This window comes from Anomaloglossus baeobatrachus, chromosome 6, assembly GCF_048569485.1.
Source record: "Anomaloglossus baeobatrachus isolate aAnoBae1 chromosome 6, aAnoBae1.hap1, whole genome shotgun sequence".
NCBI classification, from domain to species: domain Eukaryota; kingdom Metazoa; phylum Chordata; class Amphibia; order Anura; family Aromobatidae; genus Anomaloglossus; species Anomaloglossus baeobatrachus.
This window is the reverse complement of record NC_134358.1, coordinates 149519803-149542372: the sequence shown is the minus strand read 5'-3', so window position 1 is coordinate 149542372 and position 22570 is coordinate 149519803. Positions and strand designations below refer to the sequence as shown.

At 48.2% G+C, this 22570-nt stretch overlaps 1 protein-coding gene across 3 annotated transcripts in view; it reads right to left on the bottom strand.

Moving 5' to 3' along the window:
* The window catches only part of CCDC178 (coiled-coil domain containing 178), a 705487-nt gene extending 683289 nt beyond the window's left edge, over positions 1 to 22198 (bottom strand). For 2 of the 3 annotated variants that reach the window (XM_075316359.1, XM_075316357.1), the window contains exon 1: positions 22137 to 22194. The gene's annotated coding sequence lies outside the window, so the exon portion shown is untranslated. Of the gene's footprint in view, positions 1 to 22132 lie in introns of all 3 variants that reach the window. The other variant, XM_075316358.1, reaches the window with a different exon arrangement.
* Between the last annotated feature and the right edge of the window lie 372 nt (positions 22199 to 22570).

The window sequence follows — 22570 nt, the reverse complement described above, 5'->3', positions numbered from 1 at the left end:
GCCGCCCATCTGGCCAGACAGCACCGGAGCGACCTTCTAGGTAAGTATTATAAAGTGTTTTATATGTTCTACAGCGTGGCCTGCACTCTTATATACACATGTTAGAATGCTGTATATAACAGCCCATTGGTGGTGGCCACAACTTATAGGCCATAAAACTGGTGACAGGTTCCCTTTAAAATATAAAGCTTTTTATACTCACCTTCTACAGCGACGCGGTCTTCAGCCGCTGCTGCCCCCTCCTTTCAGCCCGGCTGCTTATTCTCATGCATATTCATTTATGCACAGCATAGCCGACCTGGAAGTAGCTGCAGCGGGCATCAGTGGCCGCCGGATACACAGCAGAGCCGAAGAGTTCAGCACCATGAACAGCAGGAGCAGGGACAGGTGAGTATACGTCCATGTGTTATCATGGATGACAGACACTGATCACGGATAGCACATGGATAACCCACGTGTGCGATGAATCACGACATACGGACGGACATATGCGTTTTTTACACGTCAGTGAAAAACGTCTGTGTTTTTCCCTGATGTGTGAAACAGGCCTAAAACAGCTTTTTTTGTGAAATTTTGACTTTCCTAAAGTGTTTTGTGAAGCGGTTTTGAAGTCTTGGGAGAGTTTTTTGGAGCCTTTTGACTTGATGGTGTCTCCTTAGTGGATGCCATCATGGAGCCACTTCAAAGAACTGATATATCCACTTTCTTTTTTTCCTTTCAGGTGTTTTTCAAAACCTGAAGTGGGGAATAAAAAAACCACTCAAGAAACTCCTCACCTGATCAGCCAAGAGGATTAATATTGAAACGAACAGACGTCTTTCAAGCATTTTCGTAGTCAATGATTGTGGCAATTTTGGGGGGATTCGGTACAAAAACTCTTTAAAGAAATCCCCTGCATCTAACGAATCCATTAAAAAAAAACACCAGCTTAGTGTTAATAGGAACCTAATTTAAAGGGCATTATCCCTGTGACAATTTCTGCTCAAATACAATAATCTAACATCGTTTTTGTCAGGAAATGTCACTGTAGATTTACAGAGAAAAACTGTAATTAATCTGAAACAATTAAAACTGAAATACCCAGAGTGGTCCCAAGAGCCTGGAAATTCAAGATAAATGAATGCAACGTTAAATTAATCTATATACAGTTGCTGCGGCTCACGTCAGTCTGGGGGATTTTACTCAACCTCTGATGGCAAATAGCAAAGCTCTCACTAATCTGTCACAAAGTGGATCCTGAGGCCGTGAATACATATTATTGTATTACCATATGCTGATCCTTTATGCTCAGATTCAATTGAAATTCAGTTCACATAAATCCACTTTCAAAGTGGAAAAGATTTTGCATGCATTCATGTGTTCATAACCTAATGGAACATCACAGCAGAGGAAATTGTACATCACGTTATAAGCACAAGTGCAGACGTCTGACACGCTTGTAAGGATCTATGCAGAATTTTCTGTGTTGCCAGAAATTGGTCTGACCAGGAGGCCTATGCACTTGTGAATTTCCCATATTTAGCACACCTTGATAAGCACATTCTTACCCTAAGAGCTCATTTTATTTAATAGGATTTTCATTGGAGTCGTAATATAAACTGTAGTATCTCTTACGCATAAGCTTATTTCAGAGTCATAAAACTTCTCATGTCTAACAATGTATCGGGAAAACTTTTTAAACAAATATATGTTCTGATTTAGGCTTTTGCATAAAACGCTACAGAAAAGCGAGAGCGGGGGCTTTGCTCTTCTATGCTCTGCCACCCATATCCTCTAATAGCTTTGTACAGATTGCTGCCACTCACTGGTATTCTCATTGCTGGTAATTATATTCCTTTACTAACAGGATTACACTGCTGATTCTTAGGCCAGAGTCACACTTGCGCGTGCCTCGCGTGTAACTCGCGCAAGTCTCTCATTGAATCACCCGGCATGGTGTCACGCTCCCCGGGTCCTCTGCTCCGCTCCCCGGCTCACCTGCCACGCTCCCCGCTCTCCAGCCTTCCATGCCCGCGCTTCCCAGGCCTCCCGGTCCCCACTCCCGGCGCCCGTCGGCTTCCCAGCCCCTGGCCGGCGCTGCTGCGTCCTCCTCTCAGCTTCCTGTCCTGGCTTCTGGCACCCGGGCCGCGCGCATGCGCATTAGGGCGCGCGGTCACTGACCCTTTCGTAAAGGGCCAGTGTCCACTGACAGGAAATGATGCACACAGGTACAGGGTATAAAGGGGTTTAATGTCCAAGGGGGCGGGGCCTGTTCTTCGTGTTTCCCAAGCTAGGAGTCAGGTCTCCTTGTGTTCCTGTGAGATACTTACCTCTCTCTCTTCTAGAGCCGATCCTGCATTGCCATCCGGTCCTGCTGTATCTCGAACCCCGAACGCTGCCTATCTGCCATCCTGACAGTCCGTACCATCTCGGATCCCTGCGGTGACTCGTCATCTCGCTCCAAAGGTTCCGGACCCCGCCTGACATCATCCCGGCTTCCGAACCTGAGCTCCGTCACCCGGACCACCATCAGTGACCCCGTGGTCCCAGGGACTTCTTCATTGTGTTCTAGTGCACGGACTGTTCGGCTACCTAAAGTGCTCCGGCTACCGGACTCCTTTCCCTCATCGGGGAGTTCGGCCCAGTGGATCCACCTCCCGGGTCTGCCCATCCATCTGGCCCTAACAGTAAGAACAGGCCATGGATCCCGCCGAAGCACTAGCGGCCTTACATGAGGAACTCCAACGCCAGCGTGAAGTCCAGACCCGCATGCTGAACTTTATGACTTCCGTGGACGCCCGCTTGAACACGCTACAAGCCTCGGTCACATCTTCAGCGCCCCGGGTTTCCACTAGTCAATCCACGGCTCCCGCTCCCGTGGCAGCCTCCTCGGATGCTTCCAGACTCCGTTTGGCCTCACCACCCCGGTACGCCGGAGATCCCAAGACCTGCAGGGGATTCATAAACCAATGCTCCCTCCATTTCACGCAGCTGCCGCATTTGTTTGCCTCCGACCAAGCCAAGGTCGCCTTCATAATGTCTCACCTAGAGGGCGAGGCACTGGCGTGGATGAACCCCTTGTGGGAGAAGGAGGACCCTATGACCAAGAACCTCCAGGAGTTCCTGCAGGCCTTTCGCAGCACCTTTGACGAGCCCGGACGCGCCTCCGCGTCTGCGTCATCTCTTCTCCGGTTACGTCAAGGAACTCTGACGGTGGGTCAATACGCCATCCGTTTCCGCACCTTGGCTTCGGAACTCGGGTGGAATAACGAGGCCCTAACCGCCGCCTTCTGGGAAGGACTCTCGGGTCGAATCAAAGATGAGCTGGCGGGACGTGACGTACCGTCCACCCTGGACACCCTGATTACCCTAGCGACTCGAGTGGACATTCGCTTTCAGGAGCGGTCCAAAGAGGTGTCCCGTGAGAGACGTCCGGTACGGCAGTCCTCTCCTCCACAGAAGCCCGCCGTACTCCAGTCAACGGCCTCTGGTGTCTCCGTCCATGAGCCCATGCAGATCGACCGTGTGCGACAGTCTGAACAACGTCGAGCAGAGCGACTCGCCAAGTGCCTCTGCTTTTACTGCGGAGAGGGCACACACCTGCTACGCGCCTGTCCAGAGAGGCCGGGAAACTCCAAAGCCTAGGGTTGGTAGGAGAGGCCACCCTAGGTGCTGGGACTCTCTCAGACCCGGTTACATGGACTGTGCAAGTGACAACGGGAGAGACGCGGTTTACGGCTGAGGCGTACCTCGATTCTGGGGCAGCAGGCAATTTCATCCAACAGGCCACGGTGGACAAGTACCAGGTGCCTGTTACTCCACTCGCCAAACCTCTTGTGATTGCCTCGGTGGATGGAAGACCCCTCTCTGACACCATCTCCTGGATCACCAAGCCGCTTGAACTGCGTATCGGTGCTCTGCACACCGAGAACATCGCTCTCTACGTCCTCCCACACATGTCACATCAAATCCTGCTGGGCCTTCCTTGGTTGCGGACACACGAACCTTCAGTCAGCTGGGGCACTGGCGATATCAGTCGATGGGGGTCTTTTTGCCATGAGAACTGTCTGAAGACCATACAACCTGGTCCGTATCCGCTCAGGGGATGAATGGAAGACCGCGTTCAACACTCGCGATGGGCACTATGAATACTGCGTGATGACCTTCGGCCTGTGTAACGCACCAGCAGTCTTCCAAGAATTAGTGAACGACGTGTTCCGGGACCTTCTCTACGTCTGTGTGGTGGTATATCTGGATGACATCCTTGTCTTCTCCCCGGACCTCCAGACCCACCGAGAGAACGTGCAACTGGTTCTACAAAGACTGAGAGAGAATCGTCTGTACGCCAAGTACGAGAAGTGTGTCTTCGAACAGTCTTCTCTCCCCTTCCTGGGTTACCTCATCACCGATACCGGACTGCAGATGGATCCAAAGAAGGTCGCCTCCATTCTCAACTGGCCTCCCCCTTCTGGACTGAAGGCAATCCAACGCTTTCTGGGATTCGCCAACTATTACCGCCAGTTCATTCCTCACTTCTCTGCTCTGACTGCTCCTCTCTCCGCCTTGACCAAGAAGGGGGCTAATCCAAAGGACTGGTCACCTGCGGCCGACGCTGCGTTTGGCTCTCTAAAGCGAGCCTTTGCCTCCTCTCCTGTACTCCACCGTCCAGAGTTAAACCGCCAGTTCACCTTGGAGGTGGATGCCTCCTCCTCGGGAGCCGGAGCAGTGCTCATGCAGAAATCCTCCTCCGGGAAAATGGTGACTTGCGGTTTCTTCTCCAAGAGCTTCTCCGCGCCTGAACGCAATTACACCATCGGTGACCGAGAGCTATTGGCAGTCAAACTGGCTCTGGAGGAATGGCGCTATCTTCTGGAAGGTGCAGTGTACCCCGTCATTATCTACACGGACCACAAAAACCTGGAATACCTGCGGTCTGCTGAGCGATTGAACCCCCGGCAAGCTAGGTGGTCCTTGTTCTTTGCTCGGTTCGACTTCCAGCTCCATTTCCGACCCGCGAACAAGAATGTACGCGCTGATGCCTTGTCTAGGTCTTTCATGCCCATGGAGCAAGAGGAAGAGACATCCCAACCCATCATCTGTCCAAGTAAGATCATTCCGGTGGCTCCTGTCACCCTGGCCCAGATACCGCCCGGGAAGACCTATGTCTCTGAGACTGACAGGCAAAAAGTGTTACACTGGGGCCATGCCTCGAAAACAGCCGGTCATGCAGGTCAGAAGAGAACATGGACTACGATTGTACGTCATTACTGGTGGCCATCCCTTCGCACGGACGTCGCTTCTTTTGTCTCTGCCTGCTCCTCTTGTGCCAGGAACAAGACGCCCAAACACCTGCCATATGGCCGTCTTCTGCCTCTGCCCATACCTTCAGTTCCTTGGCAACACATTGCGATGGACTTCATTACGGACTTGCCATTGTCCTCCGGACACACAGTCATATGGGTCGTGGTAGACCGGTTCTCTAAAATGGCCCATTTCGTCCCTATGGCTGGACTGCCCTCTGCCCAAGAACTCGCGGACGCCTATATACATCACATCTTCCGCTTGCATGGTTTTCCATCACACATTGTGTCCGACAGAGGAACTCAGTTCACCTCCCGCTTCTGGAGGGCTCTCTGTAAACATCTGGGAGTAACTCTGGACTTTTCTTCGGCCTACCATCCTCAGTCGAACGGCCAAGTGGAACGGGTCAATCAGATACTGACCTCTTTCTTACGTCACTACGTCAACGCCCATCATGACGATTGGTCCACGCTTCTTCCTTGGGTGGAATTCTCCCATAATCACCACGTCAGTGAGTCCTCCTCCAGTTCTCCCTTCCATGTCGTCTATGGACTTCAGCCGTCTGTCCCATTGCCTGTATCCTCTTCCTCGGACATCCCTGCTGCTGATGCAGTACTCCGTGACTTTACAACCATTTGGAACTCAGATAAGGCGTCCCTTGCACGTGCATCCCTGCGGATGAAGAGACACGCGGACAAGAGACGTCTGGATCCTCCGTGTTTCTCTCCAGGAGATCTCGTCTGGCTTGCTTCCAAGTACGTCCGATTGAAGATACCATCCTACAAGCTGGGACCTCGCTACATCGGACCGTTTAAAGTCCTCAGCAAGATCAATGAGGTCTCCTACAAGCTACAGCTCCCGGCCACGATGAGAATACCCAACTCCTTCCACATCTCCCTGCTCAAGCCGGTTGTCCTTGGTCCCTTCTCCGCTGCTGCCAGTCCGGCTCCTCCTCCTATTGCTGAGGACGACATCTATGCGGTAAGGGATATCGTGGCCATGAAGACCGTTCGAGGTCGACAGTTCTTCCTGGTGGACTGGGCAGGGTATGGTCCTGAGGATCGGTCCTGGGAGCCCAGGGAGAACGTGGGCATTCCTCTGATCCGTGCCTTCCTGTCCCGGTTGCGGGGAGGGGGGCGTGGGGGGGGGTACTGTCACGCTCCCCGGGTCCTCTGCTCCGCTCCCCGGCTCACCAGCCACGCTCCCCGCTCTCCAGCCTTCCATGCCCGCGCTTCCCAGGCCTCCCGGTCCCCGCTCCCGGTGCCCGTCGGCTTCCCAGCCCCTGGCCGGCGCTGCTGCGTCCTCCTCTCAGCTTCCTGTCCTGGCTTCTGGCACCCGGGCCGCGCGCATGCGCATTAGGGCGTGCGCGCTCTCACTGACCCTTTCTTAAAGGGCCAGTGTCCACTGACAGGAAATGATGCACACAGGTACAGGGTATAAAGGGGTTTAATGTCCAAGGGGGCGGGGCCTGTTCTTCGTGTTTCCCAAGCTAGGAGTCAGGTCTCCTTGTGTTCCTGTGAGATACTTACCTCTCTCTCTTCTAGAGCCGATCCTGCATTGCCATCCGGTCCTGCTGTATCTCGAACCCCGAACGCTGCCTATCTGCCATCCTGACAGTCCGTACCATCTCGGATCCCTGCGGTGACCCGTCATCTCGCTCCAAAGGTTCCGGACCCCGCCTGACATCATCCCGGCTTCCGAACCTGAGCTCCGTCACCCGGACCACCATCAGTGACCCCGTGGTCCCAGGGACTTCATTGTGTTCTAGTGCACGGACTGTTCGGCTACCTAAAGTGCTCCGGCTACCGGACTCCTTTCCCTCATCGGGGAGTTCGGCCCAGTGGATCCACCTCCCGGGTCTGCCCATCCATCTGGCCCTAACACATGGACTCACACTCTCAGGACAGGAGCATCTCAGCTGCATAGACATACATGCAACCGACCCGCTCCTGTCAGGAGAGTGCGAGTCCATGCCGGATGATTCAATGAGAGACTCGCACGAGTTACACGCGAGGCACTCGCAAGTGTGACTCTGGCCTTAAGGCTGCTTTACACACAACGATATCGCTAGCGATCTCATTAGCGATGTGACACGCCCAGATCGTTGCTACGATTTGCCGAGATCGCACATAGGTCGTTTAGTAGCGGTCACACGTAACGATCTCACAAACGACGTAACATCGTTCAGCGATATATTGTTTGACCTAGGCGGTCATGTGGATGTTGTTCGTCATTGGCAGGGTGTCAAACGTAACAATATGTCTGCTGCGTTTTAAATGACGAACAATATTTTGAAACTGAACGACATGTCAAGGATCAACGATTTCCCCCTATTTGCGATCGTTCGGAGTCGCACGTAGGTGTCACACGCAACAACGTCGCTAACGATGACGGAAGTGCATCACGAAAACATATCGTCAGATAAATCGTAGCGTGTAAAACGGCCTTTAGGCTCACCTCACATCAGCGGTATTTTGCCGCAAAACCAGATCCGTCATAAATACATTTCAGTTCCGTTCATTTACAATGGACTCGCGGCAAAATGCGGTCACATGCGGTTGCGTGAGGCATACATAACCGCATGTGATCGCATCTTGCCGCAAGTCCATTATCAATGAATGGAACTGAAATGCATTTATGACGGATCCGGTTTTGCGGCAAAATACTGCTGATGTGAGCACGGCCTAAACTTATCTATTTATTTCATGTATAGGATTCATATTAATGTAGGATCAACATTTATCACGTACTGTCGCAATTATTGCTTCCCTTACCCTCTCTATCTCCAACTCTTTTGCCCAGTGGCAAACATAGAGATGCCCCATAGTAAAGATTTACAGTTGCAAGAACAGTCGGCCAGTGGTTAGAATGGTGGCTCAGAGGTTAACACTATCCAAATCCCTCCAAAGACAACATCTGAAAGGAGTTGGATGTTATCACTGAGTTTCTATGGGTTCTCTGGTTTCATCCTACACTCTAAAGATATACTGATAGGAAATTTAAATTTTTAAACCTTCCATGAAGTGCTGATTTTTGTCACAACTCCCCAACCTTTCCATAACTCTTAAAGGAGTCTAAAGCGGGCTTTACACGCTACGATATATCAAACGATATGTCGTCGGGGTCACGTTGTAAGTGACGCACATCCGGCGCCGTTTGACGTATCGCAGCGTGTGACAGCTACGAGCGTCTGTTAACGAGCAAAAATAATCACCTTATCGTTGCTCGTTGACACGTCGCTCATTTTCTAAAAATCGCACGTCCTTCTCTGCGCCAGTTGTTCATCGTTCCCAGGGCAGCACACATCGCTCCGTGTGACACCCCGGGAACGATGAACTGCAGCTTACCTGCGTCCCGCTGGCAATGCGGAAGGAAGGAGGTGGGTGGGATGTTTACGTCCCGCTCATCTCCGCCCCTCCGCTACTATTGGCCGGCCGCTGTATGACGTCGCTGTGACGCCGAACGTCCCTCCCCCTTCAGGAAGAGGATGTGCGCCGCCGATAGCGAGGTCGTTTTGAAGGTAAGTACGTGTGACGTGGGTTTACGACTTTGTGCGACACGGGCAACAAATTGCCCACATCGCACAAACGATGTGGGCGGGTGCGATCGCAAATTCGATCGCACGAGAAATTGAAGCATGTAAAGCAGCCTTTACACTACTAATGTGACCCCCTATAATAAAACAATAAATAAATAAAACAAAAAAACTTGTCCTAACCCCTTCACCCCTGGGGGATTTTCCGTTTTTTTTTTTCCTCCCCTTCTTCCAAGATCCGTAACTTTTTTATTTTTCTGGCAATCTTGCCATAAAAGGGATTATCTTTTGCGAGACGAGTTGTACCTTTGAATGAAACCATGAGTTTTACCATATAGTGTCCTGGAAAATGGCAAAAAAAATCCAAGTGCGAAAATATAAGTGCAAGTGCCAGACAGTTTTTGGGATGTGTTCATTATATGGTAAAACTGATGTATTGCTGTGATGCCTCAGGTCGGTACAAGTTTGTAGACACCAAACATGTATAGGTTTATGTAGCACCCAGGGATATGAGGTACTCGGTTCCAGGCAGTGTGCATCTGGAGAATGTCACAATGGTGGCAGTTACCCGGTTCCGTGCCCTGGGCCCTTTTTGTAATGGGGATATTTACAGGGGATTGGTTAATAAAGTTTATTCGTGACGCCACTTGCGGTGTTGCGGCTATATGTAGGCAGCCGCCACTGCAAAATGTGTCTACTGATGGTATTGCAGCTAGTATGGTAGTCCCTCCGTAAGTAGGGAATTGCCCCAGCGGGTGTATGGTGTGGTGAATGTCGGAAGAAGGAGTCCAGACAGGTATTCAGTGCAACTGGTTTACTCACTTTAGATGTTTACTGGTTGACCGAGGCCGGCTGGTTTCGCCTCCAGGTCCCCGTCGTCCCAGTGCCAGTCTGATTCTCTGGTACCTTCTTCCCCTGCACCTGTCTCTGGTAAGTGGGTCCCCGTGGTATGGAACACTGGGGGTCTCTGGTCTGTGGTTAGTCCACTTCTGTCCGCCTGACGGTAGCGTGAACCCTGTGGGGTTGGAGTCTCTGGTCCTGTTCCCGGTTCTCCCTTTCCTACTGAGTCTTCAGATTCTTTAGGGTCAGCAAGGTCCTTGATGGTCCCCTTTGATGTGCAGGTGTTAACAGGTCAGCTTAAAGCTCTTTCCTGTCCTTGGGTCCTGTACCCCGTCGGTGCGTAGTTCTGGGAGTACTCCACCGGCAACCACTTCTCCTGGGTACCAGGTCACCATCAACCCAAGTGAGGACATCTCCTCTGTCAACTCTCTCTTAGACTTAGACTGACTGCTGACTGCTCTCTCTCACTGCAGTCTCCCTTCTGACTTACTGTGTTCCCGACTACTCTCTACATTCTGCCCCTCCCACATGGTCAACTAGTGGGCTGGCGTGGCTCCACCTCTAGGCGGCCATCCATGGTCCCACCCTAGCTAGGTACCATTGTATGGGGGATTTGTTGGGGAAAACTGGGATTACCTGGGTTTTGGTGTTACCGGCACTGGGGTTCTGGGTCCCTAAGGGGGTAGGCCCTGCATCCTGGTGGGGATACAGAACCATGTAGCACCCTGATGGGTTCAGGGGTGATACATTTACTTTTATCTAAGGGCACAAACACATCAGCGGTATTCTGCCGCACTGCCGGATCCGGCATAAGGGCAATACAGTACAATACAGTTCACAGACAGTGCGGAAAGCCCCGGTCACATGCTGTCACATGCTCCGGTCACATGACCACATGTGCCCGGAGCTTGCCAGTGAACTTTAATGTACTGTACTGTCCTTGTGCCGGATCTGCGAGTGCGGCATCTAAACACTGTTGTGAAACCAGCGTAAGTGGTTAAAAAAATTCACGTTTGTCCATAAAAGTGTGCCCTTTTTGCACCATTTTCCGCAATCTGTAGCGTTCTCATTTTTCGAGATCTATGGCTCAGTGATGGCTTATTTTTTGCGTCTCGAGATGACGTTTTTGACTGTACCATTTTTGCGTATATGCTACATTTTGATCGCCTGTTATCACATCTTGCACAAAATATGCGGTGATCAAAAAATGTAATTTTGACATTTGGATTTTTTTTTTGCCACTACGCCGTTTACCAATCAGATTTTTATATTTTGATAGATCGGGCATTTCTGAATGTGGCGATACCAAATGTCTGTAAATTTGTTATTTTTTTAACCCTTTAATTTTCAAAGGGGTGAATGGGGGGGTGATTTAAACTTAAGTTTTTTTATTTTTTTTATTTTTTTAAAAAACTTTTTTTTATTTCCTCTGGGAACTATCGGCAGTCTGATCACTTGTTCCTTTCTGTAGATCACAGCTACCCAGCTGAGATCTGCAAAAAAAGCTGCTCTCCTCTCACACACGGCGGTCTGGTGGCAGTGAGAGGAAGTGACTAATGATAGCTACAGGAGTCATTACATGACCCTGTGCTACCATAACAACCATCGGATCCACGTGATCACGTCACGTGACTTCTGATGTCGCCCGGTAAGTGAATGCTTACCGCGGCCTGCTGTTTCATCTCAATGTCACATTTTGATAGCGAGATGCAAGGAGTTAACGTGAACAAGTGGGTAACGGATCCACTCGTGCCTGATAGCCGCACATGTCAGCTTTTCAAATCAGTTGACATGTGCAGGGATTGCTGCCGGCAGGGATTAACCTGACACGATGCATGACGTATCCAGTACGTCATGTGTCGTGAAGAAGCTATATAATATGCCATTTTCTGATTACACATTTTTATTAAAGGCGTTTTCCACTACTAATGTGACCCTCTTCCATTTGTCCTAACTCTTCCTAACTAACACTTTCCTACCCTGATTTTGGAAGCTGATCTCTCTGCGGTGAGCATTTACCTTTATGTTTTAGCTTTGATCCTTCTGGCTGCAAATCAGAATCAGACCAACTGAGTTGGGCACATCACTGGTGGTGGTTGAGCATCTCTCTGTGAGTGACAGCAGTCTGGACACCCATGCCCACATCAGACTTCACTCTCCTCTCAGCCTGGTTTACAGTCTGGTGCTTTCATGTGACAAGCACTGCGATGTGCAGTTCGTGTGATGTGATATACTACCTAATGATCGGCACATTGCACTATCTGCACATCGCAGCTCTTGTCACATCAAAGCACCGCACTGTAAACCAGGCTCAGAACAGGGGGACGTATGATCTGGGCATGCATGCCCAGACCGCTGTCATGGAAGAGTGACAAGAAGAAAAACATTTTTGAAAACAGCAATAAGAAGTCCCATGCTATGTGTAGTGGAAAACTAACACTGCACATCAACCTTAAAAATGCCATTCCCACAGTCAAATATAGTAGTGGCCGCATCATGTTGTTGGGAGGTTTTTCTTTAGCAAGGACAGGGAAGCTGATTAGAGTTGATGGGAAGATTGATGGAGCTAAATACATGATCCTGGAGGAAAACCTATTGGAGGCTTGTCTCTTTTTAATTACTGCGCAAGTAATGGGGCAGTCTGATAGACACCTACTAACACCAGAGCTTGATACTGAGCTATGTTTTTGAACACTACACAGCTGACATGAACCCCAAAAGCCATTACCCCCTATTGCCAAAGCACCAGGGCAATCCGGAATAGCCAAGGCGAACAGCCAGAATTGGAGCATCTCATGATGCTCCATTTCTGGAGCAGATGCGGGCTGGTATTTTTAGGCTTAAAAGGGCCCAATAACCATGGGCCTTCCCAGTTTGGTAACAGACCACAGCTGTATGCTATACCTTTGCTTGTTATTAAAAAAATGGGGGGAGCCCATGTTGTTTTTCCATTTGATTATTTACTTATTTGGTTAGTAGCTGTACAATTTATGTATTAGATATCTAGATCCAAAAAAGTACAGGCAGCACTCCACAGTTTTAGGTGAAACAAAGTGGACTTTATTGAGCCCGGTGGCAATGTTTTAGTTCATCAGAACTTTTGTCAAGCAACAATATGTGTATTCAAGGAATATATAATCATCTATCCATTAATTAGTTAATTGCACATTAATATTTTGATATAAATATATACCGTATAAATATTTTAGTGATATTCCATATTAATCATAATATCAAAACAGTGAACACAGTAAATTAAAAACATCAATTGTGCAATTGCACTTTAATTTTTACAATGTCACCGCACTTGGATTTTTTTTTACCCCGTTTCCAGTACAATATGGGGCAGAATGAATGGTGACATTCAACAGTACAACTACTGACGGAAAAATAAAAAAGTTATGGCTCTTGGAAGAAGGTGAGGAAAAAACAAAAAACGTAAAATTGCCCAGAGGTGAAGAGGTTAAAGGTTGTGTGTTGAGTTACTTAAAGGGAACAAAGGAAAAAAATGAGGGTTCTAGGTAGCAAATAAAATCTTCAAAATTTATTGTGAAAAATATTTAAAATCCATATCTGGCAGAATACATATTGTATCAAACGCGTTTTAGGTGTTAAGCCCTTGTTTACTGAATAACATTACAAATACATGGAACCTATTTAAAAACATAGCTGCCAATCCTGGAAGATCAAGCACATCGAGTCTATTCATTAGAAATACGGAGAACAAGGAGCATAAAATGTATCACCTCTGTGGCTCTGTAGCTTCTCCCACATCTCTCTGCCACTGTCTACACTAAGACCGAGGGGGATTTTATACATACTTGAGCTGTAGTGCAGATAGGGAACCCAAAAGCAGATTATACAGGAACATAGAGATACATCTGAATATAGCTGTGTAAAGGCTGCTTTACACCTTTCAATTCTGCATACGATATCGTATGCGATGTGACACGCCCCCATCGTATGTGCGACACGTTCAATTTGTTGACTGTGTCGTACAAACGATTAATTGCTGTCACACATACTTACCCTTCCATACGACCTCGATGTGGGCGGCGAACATCCACTTCCTGGAGTGGGAGGGACGTTCGGCGTCACAGCAACGTCACACGGCAGCCGGCCAATGGAAGCGAAGGGGCGGAGATGAGCGGGACGTAAACATCCCGCCCACCTCCTTCCTTCCGCATTGCCGGCGGGAGCCGCGGGACGCAGGTAAGATCTGTTCATCGTTCCCGGGGTGTCACACACAGCGATGTGTGCTGCCTCGGGAACATTCAACAATCCGATGTTCAATTTTAAGGAAATGAACGACGTGTATGTGATGAACGGTTTTACGTTCAATCGCAATCGCACGTAGCTGTCACATGCTACAACAACACTAACGATGCCGGATGTGCGTCACTTACGACGTGACCCCGCCGACACATCCTTAGATTTGTTGTAGCGTGTAAAGCCCGCTTATCTCTATGTCCCTGCATTCAAGAAAAGGAGGTTAGATTTATTTTGTTCCTATAAAACTATCATAAAATAACGAGAAACCTTTTTTTTTTTTTTAATTGCTCCACTCCCCTTTCCAGGACTTGAACTGACAACCTTCAAACATTACAGGCAGGAGACATAGATAGAGCCACAGGCTCTGGTGACGTCACAGGGAGAATTTTGAATACTTGAAGATGCATTGCAGAGTCTGACTTCACAGATTATACTAGTACATAGAGATACATTGTATTTCTAGTATAGAGGGAGGATAAAAGAGATTTTTTTTTCTTCCTATAAAATTACTACAAAATAATAAAAACAATTACAATAATGATATTTTTAATGTACTTTAAAAAAAAATAATAAACATCACAAATCAGCAAATAAAATTGACATATTTGGTGTCCCTGTAATCATAACAACCTGAATAACAAAGCAAATTTTTTATGGTGATTGGTAACTGGCATAAAAATATGGCGTAATTGATAATTTTTCGCTATTAAATCCACAAAAAAGTGTTTGCTGCGCTTTTTTCCCCCTTTTTTGATGCATTTTTAGTGCAGATGTGAATCCTGGTTTTAAATGTTTGCGGTTTTTTAAGACTACAAAAGAGCTTTGCTTCTGTATTTAAAAATGCAAAGATGTTTGGTTTTTTTTTTTTTACTTTTCAGACTCCATCTAGAAGTCTATAGAGATAAAAAAAACTGCACAGTTTCAAAAGTGAGATTAGACGCTCAGCGGGTGATTTCATGACGTTACATCCATTTTGCTTGGACATTAAGGGCTCATGCGCACATAACAGCATAATATTCTGCAGCGATTTGACAGCACATGTGCGCTTCAAATCGCTGCAGAAACACTGCGTAATGAATGCAGTATTTTTGTTAAAAAAAAGACGTTTTCATGCGCTCGGGCTGCTGCCCCCACCATAGACAGAGTGGGAGCTGCATCCAAAGCGCACGGAATAATTGACATGCTGCTCTTATGAACGCACGGATTTGGGTCAAAATTTTGGCATCCAAATCGCTGCGTTCACAAAAGCAACGTGCGCACGTCTCATGCACAATCTACATAGATTGTGCAGGGGACGCGGGACACATGCATTTACGCTGCAGTGCAATACGCAGTGTAAATGGATGTTATTACGCGACATGCGCACAAGCCCTTAGGCTGTGTTCACATGTAGTGAAAATGCTGTGGTTTTTTTCCTGCTTTTTTTTGCTCAATAATTCTGCTATGATTAACCACTTCACCCCGGGCAATTTCTTATTTTTTGTTTTTTGCTCCCCTTATTCCGAGAGCCATAACTTTTTTATTTTTCAGTCAATCTTACCATATAAAATATATTTTTTGCAGGACGAGTTGTACTTTTGAAGGAAAGCATTAAGTTTACCATATACTGTGTTTCCCCAAAAATAAGATGGGATTTTATATTATTTTTTTGCACTGAAAGATGAGTAAGGGTATGTGCGCACGTTGCTTTTTACCTGCTTTTTACCTGCTTTTTTGCTGCTTTTTCTTCTGCGCTGTTTAATGCCAAAATGGATGTGTTCTTCTATTCAAGCAAAGTCTATGGGAATTTGGGTTTCTTGTTCACACTATGTTGTTCAAAATGCTGCCTTTTTGTGGCAGAACTTTGGTCAAAAACTCAGCTTTGCAGGGCAAAACCCAAATGGCAAAAACAATTGACATGTTGCTTCTTTGAAAAGCTGAGTTTTTGACCAAAGTTCTGCCACAAAAAGGCAGCATTTTGAACAACATAGTGTGAACAAGAAACCCAAATTCCCATAGACTTTGCTTGAATAGAAGAACACATCCATTTTGGCATTAAACAGCGCAGAAGAAAAAGCAGCAAAAAAGCAGGTAAAAAGCAACGTGCGCACATACCCTTAAGGCTTGTTTTCAGGGGTATCTTATATTTTTCCCATGAACAGCAATTCATAATTTAATCTTGAACAAAAAAAAAATCAACATTTATTCAAATCTAATCCTGTCATCACATTATGGAACATCAACATTTTCTGTAAATTCTATTACTGGTTCAGATGCACATTTTCTTATCTGATCTGTTGTTCTCATGGTGCAGAACCCGTCAGGGCCAGATTAAGGTTGGTGGGGGCCCCTGGGCAGAAAATCTGGTGGTTGCCCCATAACGTTAACATTTTTGCCATAACAGTAGAGCACGAACTGTAGCATTTAGATATAAATCCAATGAACATGTATCTTATCCTGTTCTGCCACATTCAGATTTACAGTACTAGAATACAGACACAGTCCAGGATAACTCACAGCCGTCACATATACACACAAAGTAGAGTTAAGGCTGCTTTACACGTTTCAATTTTATATGCGATCGCACCCGCCCCCATCGTATGTGCGGAACGGGCAATTTGTTGCCCGTGTCGCACAAACGATTAACCTCCGTCACACTTCCTGAAGTGGGAGGGACGTTCGGCGTCACAGCGACGTCACACAGCGGCCGGGCAATAGAAGTGGAGGGGCGAAGATGAGCGGGACGTAAACATCCCGCCCACCTCCTTCCTTCCGCATTGCCGGCGGGACGCAGGTAAGCTGTGTTCATCGTTCCCGGGGTGTCACACGGAGCGACGTGTGCTGCCTCATGAACATTGAACAACCGGACGCTTGATATTTAGAAATTGAACGACGTGTATGCGATCAACGGTTTAACGCACAATCAGGGTCGCACGTAGCTGTCACACACTACAATATCACTAACGATGCCGGATGTGCGTCACTTACGACGAGACCCCGCCGACACATCGTTAGATATATTGTAGCGTGTAAAGCCCGCTTTACTCACATATTTTTTATTGATCCCAATGTTAAGGCAGCCAGGGCCAGCTCCAGGTTTTCGTGGCCTCCGAGTGAAAGAGTCTCAGTGGACCCCATCCACACACAGACACGCACATACAGGCATACGTACATATACATTTTTGAAGACAAATTCTGAAAAATGCATATAAACAGACAACTATATGCACTGTCATATACACTGACATACATGCAGACACAGTCGCATTAGGGCTTGTGCACACGTTGCGTAATTCCATGCATTTACGCTGCGTATTGCACTGTAGAGTAAATGCATGCGTCCTGCGTCCCCTGCACAATCTATGAAGATTGTGCATGACACGTGTGCACGTTGCTTTTATGAACGCAGCGATTTGGGTGCCAAAATTTTGACTCAAATCCGTGCGTTCGTAAAATGAGCATGTCAATTATTCCGTGCGCTATGGATGCAGCTCCCACTCTGTCTATGGTGGGGGCAGCAGCCCGAGCGCAGGAAATCAGCTTTTTTTGTACAGAAAAACTGCATCCATTACGCATGTTTCTGCAGCGATTTGACGCGCACATGTGCTGTCAAATCGCTGCAGAATATTCAGCAGTTACGTGCGCATGAGCCCTTACAGGTATTAATAAGGGGAAGTCGCCAGCAGCCTCACTCACCTCTCCCGCTTGTTTCCGTCCAGCTCCTTCAGAACATGTGGCTGTGTTTCACGATGGCTGTCACTAACAGACATGACTGCACACTGACAGCACTGCTGTATATACATCACAGGAGGGGCTGGGGGCTACAATATATACATTACAGGAGGGGCAGGGGCATAGACGTTACTGGAGAGGCAAACAGCTCTGGTGGTGTACTCATTACTGGGATGGGTGACATAGTGCTCTGGGGGACCCATATAGTTCTGGGGGGGTCGCACGACTGCTCTAATTCATATATACACACACAGTACTGCTTCTTACACACACCCAGCTCTGACACACACAAATACAATGCACCCCCATTACTCCATACACACACACTACAATGCACCCAACCATCACCCTCTACACACACAATGCACCCCACACAGACACACAAATATAATGCACCCCCCATTACCCCTCCCCCCACACACAATACAATGCACCCTCCATTACCCCTCCCCCCACACACACACACAATACAATGCACCCCCCATTACCCCTCCCCCACACACAATACAATGCACCCCCCATTACCCCTCCCCCACACACAATACAATGCACCCCCCATTACCCCTCCCCCACACACAATACAATGCACCCCCCATTACCCCTCCCCCACACACAATACAATGCACCCCCCATTACCCTTCCCCCACACACAATACAATGCACCCCCCATTACCCTTCCCCCACACACAATACAATGCACCCTCCATTACCCTTCCCCCACACACAATACAATGCACCCCCCATTACCCTTCCCCCACACACAATACAATGCACCCCCCATTACCCTTCCCCCCAAACACAATACAATTCACCACACACACACACACACACACACACACACACACAACACAATGCACCCTCCATTACCCCCCCAATACAATGCAACCCTCATCACCCCCTACACACACTGATCTCATCACGTTGCTGTATGTCGGGGGCGGGGCCCAGTCCCGGCGCGCTGTTCAAATGTATTTACGTCTGAAAGACGCAAATACATTTGAATAGGAACGGAAGGAGGAAGCTGCGGCGGTCACCGGCACAGCGCGCTGCCTCCTGCTCCTGCTAGTGTGCCTGGCATGTACACACTGCAGAGGAGCGCGGCGGGGACAGCAGATACAGTGGCTTACTACATCGTGCTCCTGCTGCTAGTAGGGGGCAGCTGCCCTCGCCCCTCGCTGGGTACAGCCGCAGCATATAACAGGGAGCTCATTGGCACACCTCTGACCCCGGAAGTGCAAGCGCTGGTACTTCCGGGGTCAATCAGCGTCCTGTGCCCGCAGTTTGTTTTTGCATCTTAAAGACGCAGATACAAATAAATAGCAGTGTGCCCCCCCCCCGAAAACACAGCTGATTTATTAGACTGTCTTTACGGAGAGGGAGAGGGTGTGAAGAAAAAAAAAATGCTGACAGGTGCCTAGTGGCAAAGTATGGCCCTGGTGGTGGGGGCTCCCTTAGAAGCTCTTTTGGTGGGGGCCCCGGGGCTGAAGCCCCGCTTGCCCCGCCTATAATCCGGCCCTGGAACCCGTCCTATAGTGCTGGGTATATACCATATTTACAAAGGTTTAAATTACCTGCTTACACTTATTATTCTCTATGTACTGCTAAGTTTACCCACAAAAGAAAGCAGACACCCCCTAAAAGAATCACACTTACCAAACCACAAATAATTAGAGTTGGCAAGTGAATGGGCTCTCACATACAAATCTGCGTCTCTGTCAGGTCCCCCCATGTTTTACAGCAGTGGCTCGCCCTGGTGACTAGAAGCGGTATCACTCACGTTGTACCCGATTTATGATAGCTACAGTGCAAATGCAGTGTGAACGGCAAGGGAACTGACTGTGAAGCAGATCTCTGTGTGAGAGCCCATCCACTATCAGCACTTGCTGTGATTATTTGTGATCTGGTGAGTGCGATTTTTTTTTTTTTGGTGGGGGGGAGTGTGTCTGCTTTTTTCAGAGGTGCCTGCTTACCTTTGGGGGTGTCTGCTTTCTTTGATGAAGGGTCCTGCTGTATTCTTTAACTTTTTAGCTGCTTGGACACTTCCTTATGGAACAGCAACTAGGGCTTATTTTTGGAGTAGAGCTTATATTTTATGCATACACAAAAAAAAAAAACCCTACCAGGGCTTATTTTCGGGGAAATAGGGTATTGTACTGGAAAAAGGGAAAAAATTCAAAGTGCGGTAAAATTGCAAAAAAAAGTGCAATTCCACAAAAGTTTTTGGGGTATTTTATTCACAGTGTTCACTATATGAAAAAACAAAAAAGCCAGCACTGAATGTGCACTACAGCACTAAAAATTCCAACTATACTTATTATAAATTTGAGATTTTTGGCAAAAAATTGCAATTTCTTGAGCCACCCCGCCACTCCACGGCAAATCTCATTTGGGGCAGTCCTAACACTAAAATATTTTTATAAAATGTGCCATACGGCCTCACATACGGAATAGTAGAACTGCTCTTAGCAGCACTCACCTGGTCTATTGCAATCCCGTACCCATGACGGAGTCATGGCTGTGGGCGGGACAGGTCCAAGTAAATGCTGCATGAAGTAAATAGCATTTGCATTTGCCGTGGAGTGTTATTGCATTTGAAAATATTTTTGCGGCAACGAAAAAACGTAATTTTGTCATTTGGAATTTTTTTCTCGCCACGCTGTGTACTGATCAGATTGATTTTATATTGTGATAGATCGGATATTTCTGAACTGTGCAATACCAAATATGTGTTTTTATTTTTTATTTTTTTTTTAACTGTTTTATTTTCAATGGAGCGAATGGGGGTGATCTGAACTTTTAGGGTTTTTTGATTGTCATTTTTTAAAACTTTTTTTCACATTTTTTATTTATTTTACTAGTCCCCCTAGTGGACTTTATGGATCAGCAGTCTGATCGCTTGTGCAGGACAGCTCTGATCAGCAGAAATGCAGCGTTCCTGTTAGAGCTGCTGCTCTGTTGGCTCTTACAGGAAGTACGTCATGATATCATCACATGATCCCTGTCACCAGCATGGCAACCATCGGCTCCCCATGATTGCGTGACTGGCCGCCGATGACAGTGGGGAACGGTGCAACCCCGGACAACAGCCATTTAAATCGCGCAGTCACATTTTGACAGCGCAATCTAAGTGACAAACAGGCGCAAGTCGATTGTGGATCCACCACCACCTGTTAAGGCCCCGTTACACGCAACGACGTATCTAACGATATATCGCCAGGGTCACAGATTCCGTAACACACATCCGGCATCGTTAGCGACGGCATTGCGTGTGACACCAACGAACGGCTGTTAACGATGGAAACTACTCACTAAATCGCCCATCTTTGACACATCGTTCATTTTAAAAATAAACGTTGGTTGTTGAGGACGCAGATTGTTTGTCGTTACTGCGGCAGCACACATCGCTATGTGTGACACCGCAGGAACGAGGAACCTGCGGCCGCCCACAATGAGGAAGGAAGGAGGTGGGCGGGATCTTCCGCCCGCTCATCTCCGCCCCTCCGCTTCTATTGGGCGGCCGCTTAGTGAGGCTGCTGTAACACCGAACTAACCTCCCCCTTGGAAAGGAGGCGTTTTGCCGGCCACAGCGACGTCGCTAGGCAGGTAAGTATGTGTGACGGGTCCTAACCATGTTGTGCCCCATGGGCAGTGATTTGCCTGTGACGCACAACAGACGGGGGCGGGTGCTTTCACCAGTGACATCGCTAGCGATGTCGCTGCGTGTAAAGCCCCCTTTAGCCTTAGATGTCTGCTGTTCAGATCAGCAGACGTGCAGGGATCACTGCTGACTCACTGCAGCAGTCGGCGGTGATTACCGTGACACTACCAATGATGAATCAGTACGTCATCGGTCGTGAAGGGCTTATATGTCCAAGCAAAGTGGATGGGACTTCATGAAAAGTGCGTCCATTGCGACTACAGAGGCGGCTGAACTGTGCGGCTTTGTTGCTTGCTTTTCTCTAGAGGCTTCTATGTGGAGCCTAAAAAACGCATGGAAAAAACTGAAGTCACTTTTCTACTTTTCTTCTCGTAAGTGAAGAAAACATAAAACCGCGGCTCCCCAAAAAATGCATCAAATAAGTCAGAAAAAGGCATAAAAAATGCAGCAAAATGCAATAATCAGAGACTAATATTGTGTAGTTTGGTGCGGACATTGCCAAATGGGTGTGGTTAGGGGCGTGGTCAAAGTTCCAGGAACTGTGGTCTATGCCTCTTTCTGCTCTTATGGGAGGTATAAATGGATCTCAGAATAAAGTGAGACCAAAACAAGAACACTCATCTCATTAGGGAGCTAAAGAGTTAACCGTGTAAGTACAGCTTTCCCACTCCACAGTGACGCCACATATCCCGGGACAGGAGGCTGCTCACGCCGGCTGCACCTGCACAGCCATACACGGAGGCACAGCAGGGGGCGCTGCACATCAGCAGCTCCGCAATATACAGGCACAGCTCAGACCATGTAATAACAGATAACTATGGGAGGAGGCACGGTACCGACAGGACTTGTGAGCGGTGACGGTCGGCAGCTGGCGTAGATCTCCGGACAGCAGCTGACAGCACCGGCTACAGGCGGCGAGTGAGGACAGAACACCATGGTAACCGGCCAAACACTGCACCGATCACCGCCTCCTGTATGAGACGTCACTGTACGTACTGAGTTCCCTTACAGCACGGATTGGCTGACATTGTGAGGTTCCGGCTGCTGAATACGAAGTGTCCCCAATGCTTCTCTATGGAGACAGGAGACAATGCGACAGAGGAGTAGAGCGATCTGTGTGCGGGAGAGGGAAGCACGAGGAGCGGAGAGGGGGCAGTCTGTGAGAGAGAGGGGACATTGGGGGGGGGCAGTCTGTGAGAGGAGGGGCCATGGGGGGCAGTCTGTGAGAGAGAGGGGGGCATGGGGGGTAGTCTGTGAGAGAAGGAGGGGCCATG